The 14,200-nt window shown below is 39.4% G+C and overlaps 1 protein-coding gene across 1 annotated transcript in view; it reads right to left on the bottom strand.

The window, feature by feature from the left end:
• LOC309647286 (ribonuclease H2 subunit B-like) overlaps positions 1 to 14,200 on the bottom strand; it is a 789,004-nt gene that overhangs the window by 198,498 nt on the left and 576,306 nt on the right. The window lies entirely within an intron of this gene.

The following is a 14,200-nucleotide window of genomic DNA, read 5'->3' as shown; positions in this document are numbered from 1 at the left end:
GTGGCTTGCTTATTCATTTCCTTTTCTTAACAGTGCCTTTCGAAGGGCAGGAGTTTTTAATTTTGACAAAGTCCTGCTTATCTTTTTTCTTTCATAATTCATCATTTCGTTTCACAGCTGAGAAATCTTTGCCTTATCTATGGTTGCAAAGACATTTTTCCTATATTTTCCTCTAGAAATTTCATATTGTTAGGTTTTACATGTGGGTCTATATTTCATTTTGAACTGATTTTTGCATATATGATTTTTGCAAGGTATGGGTCATGGCACATAATTTTACATATGGATGTCCAAATTGTAGCACAATCTCTTGAAAAACTATCTCTATTGAATTTCCTTGGTTCTTTAGTTTTTGAAAATTGTGAATAAAGTTGCCATGTATTTGTCCATCTGCTTTGGATTCAATTTTATCCCATTGGTTTATATGCTATCCTTTCATTGAGACACATACTTGATTACTGTAGCTTTATATAAGTCTTGAAATCAGCCTTGTTCTTTTTCAAAATTGTTTTCACTGCAGTTTCCTTTGCTTTCCCACATAAATTTTAACATTATCTTGGTGATTTCTATAAAAACAGCTTGCTGGATTTTAGATTGGGATTACACTGAATCTACAGATCAGTTTGAGGATTGACATCTTAACAACAATTGAATCTTTCTGGCCATCTTTTGATGCCAAATCATTTCTTCCACCTTGGATTATGAGACCAGCCACCCAAGTGACACTTTTCTTGTACAGTTTGGCCTCATGATTGAATCTGCGCTGGATATTAGCTATTGGCAGACCCACTCATAGTGACTTTAACCCTACAGGGCATAGAATTACCTGCTATGGTATATTGAAATTATGGATCGAAGTTTTTACCCCTCCCTTTAACCATGTCTTTGCCACGTAACTTTGAAGTGCCCTCCTACTGTGGATAGAGTAACCTGCTCTACCCTTGAAACTATGTTCAACCATTTGACTAACTTTGCCCCATGGAATTTAGCAGATGTGACATAAAGACTTGAAATGATTTTGCACCTTGGGACTTGCTTTACTGTGTTTTTGTTATTGCCTTGAGAATACACTTGCTAGAGAATGAGAGATGTGAAGCAAAACCAAATTGCTCCAGTCATCTTAGTCAAGAGCAGCCTAGATCATCTGACAGCAAAATGACCCCCAGATATGTGAACATGCACAGCTAAGATCAGCATAGCCAACTGTCTAGTCAACCACTCCAAATGCAGGAGCTATAAATGCTTATTACTTTATGCCATTGAAATTTTGTGTTTGTTTGTTATACAGCATCATCGTGGCAATAGATAACTGACACATCTGGGTAATACAGAGGCTCTTTAAACTCTTTACAAACAGCATCATGCAATAACTTACTAGGGTTGGGACATTAATCAAATGTAGCTATTTTCATGGGTTAATCATGAAACTTGGTTTTTTTCCCTTCATTCTCAATACCTAGTATTGAACAAAATTATCATAAGAGAAACCCTGCTAAGTTCTGATCACCACTTCCAGTCCCAGAGTCAGGTAAAACTATAAAACTATGGAGAATTCCATTTCACTTCATTTTTATTTTTAATCACAAGGAGTTTATATTGTCTTAACCCTTTTAGTAAATGATTGAGTACCCTAACTGTGATATGGAGATGAATCTAGAGGAAAAGGTCAAAAGAAAGATAAGCAACCAAAAATGATTAATCAACTCTTTTTTAAAAAATCAAAGTTCTTAGAACTATTTGCTGAATTGTGTGTTTTATTTTTAATAGCTATTCTTTGAGTAGGAATGCCGTGGCATGAAGATAAGAGTCATAACATTTAAGACATGTTTATGAAGTTTAAACCACTAACTTGGCTGCAGTTGAAATGCATTCAGCTCCTTCCTGCTGTGCTCGGAGCCTTCCCAAAGGCTGAGCTGGCAAGGGTTGCTGCTACTGCTGACTCTTCCCCAGCTGGCACTGTGGGCTATGAGACAAATGTAGGCATTTAACCCACATTAAAGTGCATTTAGAAGTATCAGAATTTGTGTTTATCAGAGCTTTGACATTGAACACATTTCTAATCAGTGGGGTGTGTTTAGATCAGAGGCAGTTAACAACAGAATGATTTTGTGCAGCTTAAATTCCAGAGTCCCTCAGGGGTTGAGGGGGCAGGGGTGGGAAGGAAATGATTGGCTGTAAAAGGGTAGCGTGAAGGTCCTTGTGGTGATGGAAATGTTCTCTGTCTTAACTGTATCAAAGTCAGTATCCTGGTTGTGTTCTTTCATTATAGTTTTGTAAGATGTTACCATTGTGTGGAACTGGCTAAAGGTTTCACAGGGTCTCTCCATATAATTTCTTACGACTGCATGTGAATCTACAATTATCTCAAAATAAAAAGTTTAATTTAAATAAATAAATAAAAATAAATTCCAGAGTCTTCTGGTAGAGCCAAAGAGAAGACAGACGCCCCACAGCCATGCTGCTGTCAATGGCAATACCCTTGTAGGAGGGGCCTCCAGGGTTCAGGGACAGAATGCTGTCACAGACTATGCACCATTGGTGGCCACCTACAAGTTGTCTCATTTGGTTTATTTTGTTCACTCACTCCTACCTGTTATCCTTGATGGCTTGTCATTTACCTACAAATTGCATTGCTGCCTTGATAAATTCAAATAGACTTTGAGAAAACCAGATTTGTTTTAGATTAAGTTCTTTGGGGGAAAAATAGGAAGCACTAGTTTCTGAAGTCAGTCTGGGCTATGCTCATAATTCAAAGGAGGTGGTCAAAAAAGTCAGGGCTTGGGAAATATTCTTAAAAGCAGGGCAGGTCTAGGTTGATAATGTCTACTAGTGTGTTTACATGAAATGAATAAATCAAAGCACATTCAGTAAAAATGATAAGAGACAGATGTTGCGATGGAGTCACGTACACTTGGGTTCAAATCTCTTCTTTACCCCTTACCAGCTGTGGGATGGAGTCTCAGTTTCCTCAACTCTAAAATGGGGATAATAAAAGAATCTACTTCAAAGTGTTGTCATAAATTTTAAAAGAAATAGTATAAAGAGAGTGCTTGGTGCTGTCTGCAACTGGATAAATGTTCAATAAACTCAGTAAATGGTAGTTAGTACTGTTAGTATCGTTGCCATTATTTCCAGTAAAAATGCTTATCATGTGATGTTATATCAAAAATAACCAGACTACAAAGTTAGATCTGCAGTATGATTAAAACTATTCTAAAAAGAATTATAGGAAAAAGCTTGGAAATACATCAAAATGTTATTGTATGAGTTAGGACAGTGGGATGATTGGTGGCTTCCTTTCTTTCCTATTTTATAATTTTTCTGCTATACTTTTATACTACATATGATTAAAAATACTAAAAAATAATGAAAATCATTTCACTTATGCACAATATCACTTATGTATTATTCTTATATGGTATTCTTATGAAATACTTTAACCTGAATTCAATCATGAAGAAACAAGTATATAAAACAAGACAGTGGGATATTCTGGAAGACAATTTCCCTGAACTCTTCAGAAAGACATATGTCATTTAAAAAAAAAAAAAAAGCAAAGGCAGGAGAAACGAGAACTGTACTATGATAAAATATGTGAATCTTGATTGGATCCTGCATCAGAGAAAGAAAATATGAAAGTCAATTTTGGGAAATTTAAATAGGGCTTGCATATTATATGATATATGCTAATGTTTCTTCACTGTGATAAAGAAAATGTCATTATGTAGTAGACTGCCCTTATTCCTAGGAAATGCATGCTGAAGTTGTTATGAGTGACATGTTATGATATTGGCTATATATTATATCTGTATATTTATCTATGTATCTCTCTATGAGAGAAATAAAGCAAATACAAATAAATAAATTATAATATTCAAAGCTACAAGAAGGCTTGTGATCTAATCCAAATGATACACAGAGAAATCAAGTGAATTAAAGGTTGAAGTGAACAAGATCAAACCCACAGACAGACAAAATAGCCTTAATATCATTAGCCAAGTTATATATTTTTCCAAATATTAGGTTTTCTGAAGTAATAGAAGGTTCTTCTGCTAGAGTTCCAGTGCCTGAAATCTTCTGTCGCTGAGAGAAATAGGATGAGGTTTTTAAACATTATATTAATAACATTATGTATGGCCTAAATTTTGAGTGATTTTACATCTGTTAAGTGCTTTGGGTCTCACAAGAAGTCAATTGGAAATGGTCATGTAGTCTTACGGCATACTTTCACTGTAATTTATTTTATACAGATTTATTTCTTACTTCTACAAGTAATTCCCAGAGGACTGAAACCATGTCATTCAAACATATACGTATTTATACTTACGCATTTTATTCCCTGATTGCCTGAGATGCTCAGCACTGAGTTCTGATTTGAGTCATTTCTCACTATTACTTATTTGATTCAGCAGGTAACACAAGTATAAGATGTAGTCTTGCCCTAAGGAATGTGCAGTCTCTTGGGAGAACAATGCGTACATGAGCAATTAGGGAGACATATTATGATGGAGATCAGCACAGAGTGCTAGAGAGGAACTGAGGAGAGGTGTCTAATCCTAGGTTAGGGGCAGGGGAGGGACAAAGGGCAGCAGGCTAAGGGGATGACCTCTTCCCTGGAGCTGCCTAGGATCCTGAAAAATGGTTGCCATTCCTGAATCAGGAAACATGGGTGGAGAAGCACCCTTTCCTCATTACCTTGGTGTCCCAGTGAGGCGATAATATGCACAGAGGCAACCACCAGACTCTGAGTCCCCTTGGTTTTCCTGTTAGCCCCCAAGGTCATTTGTGCAGACAGGATGGGAGTGCCAATATACGTATCCCTGAGTAGTAATTAACGTTTTAGAAGGACCAACAGGACAGGAAATTTCTTGAGCTATAAGAATGAGAAGAGAAGGATTGGGAAGACTTCCTCCCCACCCTCCACCCCCAACAGCTGCTATAGGGTGAAAAATTAGAATGAAACTGCTGAAATATCCTTCCAGCTATCCCCAACCTCATAGCATTCCACAAGCGGAATGTCTGAAGAATTTCAAAGGATCAATGTGGGCATTCCAAACAATTCAGTGATTTTATCATTTCAAAGCAAAGTGCTCATTTTGAATATGCTTATTATGAATTGTTTGTAGACCATTTCCAGCAATTGTCCTTCAGTGGGCTTTCAGCTCTATGGCCTGAGTACATCATAAACACTCCAGCATGTCTCTAACATTTGTATCTGTACACTCCAGACTTCAAAGAAATGAATATTGCTGACCTGGGGCTGCTTTGTTCAGTTCCTTTACAAGAGGCAGAATCACTATAAGCCCACCAAGACTGAAAGAGCCACTTGGCAGAATTCTGATGTTTGAACCTTGTGAACAAAAATAGTGATGTATAGGGACAAGTACCATTTTACCATAGGAATTCATAAGGAGAATGAGCCCGAATGATTGCTTGCAATCTACGTTTGTTCACAAATTTTACAAGTCTCCAAAACCAACCGATCTCTCCTACAGATGCTGATGTACCATTTCCAGGGCGTGACAAGAGCAGACACAAAAGAGCTTGTCCTGTGCATGTATCTAGGGATGAAAACACAACATCTGCTTTGCCAGAGAGAGATAAGATCTACCCTCCACACTCTGGTCTGCATGCCAGTGGTGTCTCCCATCTGAGGAAGGACCTGATGCAGAATGGACTTAGGGAGGATTTGGGACAAGGGAAAATGTATTAAATACTTGACCGCTGGAACTGCAAAATGCAAAGACAGGAAGAGTCTGTGACAAATCTCTCAAATAGATGGCAAAACTTTGAGTCACTCTTTGGAATATCATTTTGGTAAATAACAAACTCTTGTAGGGGAGTGGGTCAATTAGGGAAATGATTTAAAATCATTTTGGAGATAGGGCTGGTGAGTAAGATTAACATTAACATGGCAGAGGGCATATTCTAAGCCAGAAATGAAATGTACTGGGAGGTATGTGTGTGTATGTCTGAGAGAGAGAGAATGAAACTGTGAAACCATGATAAAATGGAAAGAGAGCCCCCCCTACGCAACCCTATAACCCTATCTTGGCTCTAAATTCAATGCTGAAAAAAGGAGTGCCAAAAATACTTTGAGTGATGATGGTATCATTTAAAAAGATCTTAATTCTTCAAAGAGACTCCTCTGGAGAACTAAGGGCAGTGTTAATCAGATTTGCAGGTTCTGGGATGTTTGTTTAAATAATGAATCTTCATATGTCTATTATAGATCTGTGGAGATAAACAAAAACTACTCAAAGGGGAACACACTGGCTATTTATTCAGCTTGTTGTCGAGGGAGCCAGCCTTCATCACTAGCCTTTGGCAGAGACTCATAGGCAGGCAGAGGAGTCGGAAAGCTTCAGAGTGAAAAAAGAGAAGGTTTCAGGTATGCTGGTTGGAGGTTGCTGTGGAAGCTGGAGCTGGGCAAACTAGAAGCAGGGCATATTATGTGATGGGTTTGGGGAACATGTTTGATTTTCTCTGATTGGTCGTGAGTTGTAAATGGAGGACAAAAAACAGGGAAGCTGACAGTCGTTGACCAGGTCCTTCATTCTGGGCCAATTGCTGCAGAGTTTGTGGGTCAGAGCTCTCTGGGCACGTATGGGTTGCATTGTCCATTTGCATGTTCCCTTGGGCTGATGGAGGTCCCCAAAATTTGTATTGGGTGCCTGAAGATGTCTGTTTTCCTTAGACTGTTCCAATATTCACCCATTTATGCTTGAGGCAATGGGTACTACCTTAAAACCTCTGAAAAATACACCATGGTCTAGGAAATTTCTACAGGTCTCAGCTAGTCCTTCCACTCTGACCTCATAGCTGCCTATTCTGGGCTGATCCTCTTGGACAGCCCTGTTGAAGCCTCCTAATTCTGGGCCTTGACTCTGATTGTGGAATGTCAGAGGAAATATGGGACAGATTCTTTCACCCCACCTCTCACTGGGCTCAGACTAGCCCTCCAGAACCTCACCAACTGTATTTCCCAACCCATTCATCCAGGTGGAATATCAGATAGGAATATTTTATAAAGCTAAATGAAAACCCTAAGGCTATCTAGACAGTTACTTATGATACAGTGCATGCTTAAAATCAACTTTTAAAGTATGGCGTCCATGGAGATAAAAACTGGGAGCCCACTCTCAAAAAGCAAGAGAAGAAAATGAACTGGGGGGAATCTATCAGGACCAGCACAGAACTGCCTTTTGGCTGTGACAATCAGAAACACCAACTCCATACTTGGTCTGTTTTCTCTAACGCCAGCATACTCAAATCCATAGAGCAACTGTATTCTTTTTTAAATCACATGTAAACTTCCTAATCAAAAGCCAGGCTGCAAAACCCAGGAGGGGGGATTCCTAAGGTTGGGCTGAGAAAAAGGAATGTGGTTCGTGAGGTTCCTCCGTCCTGGGGCCCAGTGGCCCTTCTCTCCACTGTGCTCTTGGGTGTTATACTGCTATCCTGTGAAGAAGTTTCATATTGGTTTTTAAAATGGTATCACTTACAAGCAAGTCCTCATGCTGTCTAGGGCCCAGCTACTCTCAAGACTTGTTGATGTCTATTCCCCATGATAAACTCTCCACTGAGGATGGAAAGGTATTTTTGCTTTTCCTTTCAAAAGGAATAAACAGAACAAAGGAGAAGCAGAAAAGAAAGACTGGGCTGGGAGAGCCCTCCTGGCAGAGTGCTTAGTCATCAGGATGCCTAGGGCCAGATGACTCCATTACAGGTGCCACATTCCTAGTTTCCTCTGGAGTCATTTGACAACTGAATTCTGTCTTCTCCCTCTTTGTGGAAACCTAGTCCTGGATGGTTTTACAACTGACAGCAATGTTAGCTCATGCTCCAGTCTCTCCCTGTGACAGTTTACAGAGAAGGTGGGTGGACAGATGGGGCTTGTGAAGTTCTCTCCTCACCAGACTGTTGATCTGCCATCAGATGAAAGTGATAAGGAACAATGACTAGAAGAGATCACTGACAATAGTTGCTTCTTCTTTTTTTTTTTTTTTTAAAACATAAGTAGACTTTGAACCAAATTATCTAGGAGTGAAAGGAGGAGAAGTAGAAATAGGGCAAGCTGGGAAAATAAAGTTCTGTATAAAGCTGTTTCCATTAGTAAATATAACTCGCTTGTAAGCTCCGTTGGTAAGGTCTAAGATTGCAGGCTGCTACACACACACCACGTAGAACACTCTGGGCCATGATGCCAGGAGCTACAGGCCTAGTCCTGAACAAGCTCTGCGGCCCTGGGTTTGGGGCTCTAGTGGGAGGGGGGGAGGGGGGGTGGAAGTGTTCATGCAGGAGCAGCCGCCTCCTTGCACTGCTCTTGTCTCCTGAGGCCTCTGACACAGCAAATGAAGGCGACAGAATAACAGGGTTTTAAAAATATGTCTACCTATATGACTAGCAAGAAATCTGTGGGTTGATATTTTAGCCCCGCTTAACTATCCACTTTCCCAGCCATCTCTCATCTCCTAGTTTTAACATCCACTGATGACCCATGCTGGAATCAGTTATCTCAGGAGGGGCTGTATTTAATTCTATCGTTCCTTCAACATTTATTACATGGCGTTCTTCTATAAAAATTGTTTTTTCCTTTTTTAAAATTTATTTTAAACATGCGTTTCCTTTGTGACTCTCAAGTCATCTGTGGGCTGATTTTTTAACATTCGCTGCAAGACAGTGGAATAAAATTTTGAACATGCTGCACATTCAAGTCAATGTTTCTCCCCCTATCTCTTCACATCTTTTCTTTTTTTTAAAGGCACGGTGCTAGGTGCCTTTCATGGTGTTATAATTTAATATGCATTTATCTAACACGTATTTATTTAGTGTCTACTATGTGTCAGACACTGTTCCAGGCTTGAAACACAGCAGTGAACAAATTAGAAATCCTTGCCTCATAAGCTTCATTCAGGAGAAGACAGGCAGGCTACAAACAGAATAAATTCATAAAATATATATGTTAAGTGGTGATAAGTGCTATCCATAGCACTTAAAATAAAGTAGGAAAGGAGAAAAGAAATTGACGCAGGGAAGGAAGAGAGTTTGCAATTTTGAATGGATCCATAGGGTCTCTGAGAAGAAGATAATTTGAGTAGAGACACTAAGATTTAAGGATCCAAGTCATGCCAACATCTGGGGAAGAGCGCTCCAGGCAGGGGAAATAGCATATGCCAAAGCCCTGGGGCAGGCATGAGCCCAGCCTGTGTAAGCAATAACAAGAAGGCCAGCATGGCTAGAGGGGAGCTTACTAGGGAAAGGGATCAGAGAGGAGGATGGGGCAGCAGATCCTGTGGGGTCTTTCTTGTGGGCCACTGTCAGGATTTTATCTTTTACCTGGAATGTTATGGGCAGCCTTTGGAGGATTTTGAGTAGATGAGTGACATTATGTGACTTACATTTCAACAGGTCTCTTTAGTTGTTGATTATCCCAAGACTCAAAGAGAAGCCTGCTACTACCCTCTTTTTACACAAGAAGGAATCAAGACTCACAGAGGTTAATAAGTGATGTGCTCCTGGTCACCACCTATTAAGGAGTAAATCCATGATTCAACCCGGACTGTTTACTATCGGTTTATAAAATAAAGGAGAGACTAACAAACTTTATTATTAAGGAACGAAGTGGGATTGGGGGGTTATCTGTGCCAAGGCATAGCATAGCTCCCCAGCCTGTGGGCTTCTGAAGACTTGCTCTCCATTCTCTTCTCTGTTTGGCAACAAATGCTAAGATGCTTAGCATCAGGGCAAAGCTACGCTATTAATCTCGCCTTTTCTCACTGAGGCTTCTCGTGATTCCAAAAGATGACATTTCTAAAATCGTGAGGGTAATAAACTTAAGGCCATAGAGCATGTCTCTTAAGAAGACAGTTTCATGAGCTGTAAAAAGTAATCATGGTTTGTCAAGTCAGCAAATCTCTCCCCTTAGACCTTTCAACCGTCACTTATGCCTGTTTTGGAGAGAGCTCGCTTTTGTTCTTTTCCTTCTCAAAGCTGTTGGTGGGGAGAAATATTTCTTTACCAGAGCGCCCTGAATGTCAGCCCCGACCACTTGGGGTGGATGGAGGATTTTACTCAACAGTTTCTTCTTGGCCTCTCAACTGGGGAGAGGGGGGCTGCTAACCAAAGAATTGTAATTGCAGCTAGAAGATGGTAAATTCCACAGAATAACTCAAGGAAAGTCGAGTTTTCCCAAAAATCAAATGACAATCTTGGTAAAAAAAAAAAATTTTTTTTCTGCAATCTTTTCTGCATTGCACTGGTCTGTTTGAGAAGAATCAGCTTGCTAGCATAATTAATACAAAAATAAGAATGTTCCCCCTTTTTTAAAAAAAAAGAATGACATCTCCCTTTTTAAAAAAAAAGAATGGCATAATTAATACAAAAATAAGCATGTTCCCCCTTTTTTTAAAAAAAGAATGACATAATGACATATAAGCAATGCCATATTTAACAGTGACTAGAAATGTAAGCATACTTTTTGTACTCAGATTATATAAATCTGAATGTGATTTGTATCTATTATTGAGTCTTCGATGCTGAGTGTTTTGGCTGGAGCAAGAATCCTTTATAAGCGGGGCAAGGGCCATGTTCTGTTATTTAGGTATACAATAAGAGAGTGTGGATCCCAGCTCCCTGCTTTGCCAAAATACCCATTTGGATGAGGGGCACGACCAGGTGGCTCCTGCCAGTGCAGCCGGCTCTGCAGTCAGAGCCACGATTATGAATTGTGCTCACACAAGATCTCATCTGAGACTCATAACGAGCCCAAGGAGTGGCCGTCATATCTTCTTTCTTACAAGCAGGGCAACAGGCTCAGAGAAGTAAGCAACTCATCTCAGGATGCTCAGCAAAGAAAAGGTAGACTTGGGATTCCAACCCGGTCCTTCTGAGTCTAAAGCCCAAGGACTTTGGGTACCCTGCACTGTCGGTGTGGCATTGCTACAGCTCTGATTTAAAAAGCAAACTCCTGGGACTTCCCTGGCGGTCCAGTGGTTAAGATTCCGTGCTTCCACACCATGGGGCGCGGGTTTGATCCCTGGTTGGGGAAGTTCCGCATGCCGCGCAGCACGGCCAAAAAAACAAAAACCAAAAAACACCTTTAAAAAGCAAACTCCCCATCATCTCCTATGATCCTTCTCGGGATCTTTTGGTTGTTGAAGATGACCAAGCACCAGCTGTGCGTTCAGTAGCCTGCCCAACTATTTCATATGCCTGGAATGGTGTCCAGGTCTAAACCCCACCACGAGGAGACTAGTGAATTGAAAGTTATCAGTTGGACTCTATTTAAGGACTGTAAGAGGTTTTAGTCTTAATGACTTAGCTCATCATTCAGCTATAAAGGTTTTCTACTAAGCTGTTCCTTTTCAACAGAGCTTTAATCATTTAATCATTTTCTTGAAGATTTCTATGAGGGAAAAAGGGTTCAGTGACCAAAAGCATTTATTTCATACTCCCTACTATATTCTAATCTCCAAAATTCACAATGTACTTGGCAATGAAAAACTCTGGAAATCCCACAGCAATAAACAAACAAAATTTTAATTTTGTTTAGCACACAATTTCCTCACCTTACTTGAGGATAGTCTGTGCCTGTGTAATCTCTGTTAACATCTCAGAAAATCTAGTTCCATGGAATATGCTTTAGAAACTCTACCAGAGTTTCCCCTCTAGAACAGAAGCGCCTTTAGAAGAGAGCTTTTTGTTTCCCTTATTTATTGCTGAGTGCTAAGTTTCTAGAATAGTGCCTACCATATAGAAAGTGGTCAATAAATATCGTTTGAATAAATTTATAGATCCTTCTCCTTAATTTTAGCTTTGGTCTTCTAATATTCTAGATAAACTCATCACATGAAAAATTCCATAATTAATCATTTAATGTCAATTGAACAAAGACCACACTGATGGAAACATTTATGCCAAACCCTCTAAATGAAATGTCTAAAAATTTTTTTTTCTATATTGCTTATAATATTAAAAAGTAAAGGCCATAATGTACTAGCTAAAGATCAAATTAATATACTAAACTAAGTATTTTTCACATGGTAAGTCTATAAGACACCCAAATTTTTGGAAGAAAAGTAAAAACTTTGACCATTCTGATACCCTGCACACAGACATTAAGTATCTTTATACTGAAAACAGCTAATTGACTGGCCATTTTTCACACGTCTTCCAAATGTTGGGTGCAGGGAGGACTCCATTGCTGCAAACCTTTCAGGGAAAGGAAAACGGTAATGTTTCCCCTTCCTTGATTAGGTGTTGTGAGAATTCAGATTGTTTTCAAAGAAAATAGCGTAGACTACACAATACCAAAATCTGGTTGATTTGACCTCATAAGCAAGGAATATTTTAAAAAGCCAGTAATATGTTAGAATTTTAGAGCAAAGCAGGCCTTAGACATCATTCAGCTCAGTGCCGTCATTTGATGGATGAGTAAAGAGACTCAAAGTAATACAGTGACTTTTCCCGACTTCTGTAGCTTGAACTGATGGTGCTGGGAGCTACTAAATCCGAGTTCTGTAGGTTCCAAGACATTTTCTCCACCACACTGCTCCCTTTCTTACTGTGGCCTTTCTGAGAGTTGTCATGCAGAATTGGCCCCCAGGTATCAAGAAAGAGCTTGGGATGAGATGTTCAGAAATGGGAGGATCCTCAAGACTATGTAATGTCACCCTCTTGTTTCCCAGTTGAGAAGTATGCAGAGATCCAGTGTGGACAGCTGGAATAATTACCCAGTGAATTCAGGATTCTTTAGAGCAGCACTTTCTAAAAGAACTTTCCGCAATGACGGAAATGTCTAAAACGGTAGATTGAAATACAGCTAATACAACTCAAGAACTGAGTTTTCAATTGAAATTTTAATATAAATAAGTACAGGTGGCTAGTGGGTACCATATTGGACAGCAAGGCTTTAGAGGGCTAGTCTAGATAAAATAAATTCACTGGGCTTGTTGTACCATCCTCTACTAGGATTTGTTCATGCCTAAACTACCAAAAGGTACCACTTGTTAGAGCATTGTGTTATATACATTTTATAAATACCAGGAGTTCAATATGAGAAAATGAGAAGAAAAAGCATCTCCATTTTTGATTACACAAGTAGTACTAGATTCAATATAAAAGTCATCATAAACAGTCATTTTGCTTTGAATAAATTTATCTTTTCTATAATCCTGGTAAGGAAGTAAAAACATGAAAATGTGTACTAGCTATCTATATCCCTCCCATGTCTTTTTATTTTTGAACTGTTCAGATGATTTCTAAAATAAATACAAATTATTTATTTCTAAGTAGAACCTCTAAATAATTTGTTAAGGCCAATCTCTTAGCTGCTTTCTTGCAGAGATATGCACTAATCCCATCGTTAAGAAAATAGGCCAGGGAGTTTTGCTTTCTTCTGCCATGTATTGTCTCAGAAACTAACTGAAACATCTCAACTTGCCTACCAGCTAGCTGTGTCCTGTATCCAATTAGTTTCAGCCCATTATTAGAAAAATAGGAGCATTGTTGAACCGAGAGCTGCATGCAATATTTAGATTTACAAATTAATACAGTATAAAGGCTTCTTCAGAAACTTTCATGCTTTGGTCTGAAAGGCTGGCTCCTTCAAATGATACCATTGATTACCGACATCAGACAGTCGGCCACAAAGAAGTCAGGCGGTGGACACTCAGAGAACTGATTCAAAGAGGGGGTGGTGCTAGCTCCATGGCCTATTACTACGTAATGGGCTCAAAAGGCTCACGTTCTTGTCTCCTTACATGCTTTACCAGACAATTAGGCTTTCTTGTCCTGCTAAAGTCTGGCCTTGAAGACTTGTTTTTCGATGTCCGTCTTCCAAGAGAAAACAAAAAGTTTTAGCTAGATGAAATTGGCCTACGGGAGTACTTCCCCAGCTTTCAGGTGGCTGAATCTCCTCTTTTTAAAATAGCCTTGGTGTCTGCAGAAGCCAAGACTGGTCTACCAATAGGATCCTCCACTTGCCTCACTGGTAGCAGGAGAAAGCCAGTACAGATCAAAACTGGAAGTTCAAGATTTGTCCTATTGTCCAATTTTGTCTAAGACTCTTTGCTTGATAACGGGGAGGGTCACAAGCTTGGAATCAGAATGGAAGCTGCAGACTTTATCTCTAGAGAATTTGTGGTGAAAACTGTGTGGGTAAGTACTTTGACCACAAAGAAGATGAGGAGACCAGATG

Source organism: Balaenoptera physalus (genome assembly GCF_965194825.1).
Source record: "Balaenoptera physalus genome assembly, chromosome: 18".
Taxonomy (NCBI): domain Eukaryota; kingdom Metazoa; phylum Chordata; class Mammalia; order Artiodactyla; family Balaenopteridae; genus Balaenoptera; species Balaenoptera physalus.
The sequence above is the reverse complement of the archived record's forward strand: the minus strand, read 5'-3'. Positions and strand labels throughout refer to the sequence as shown.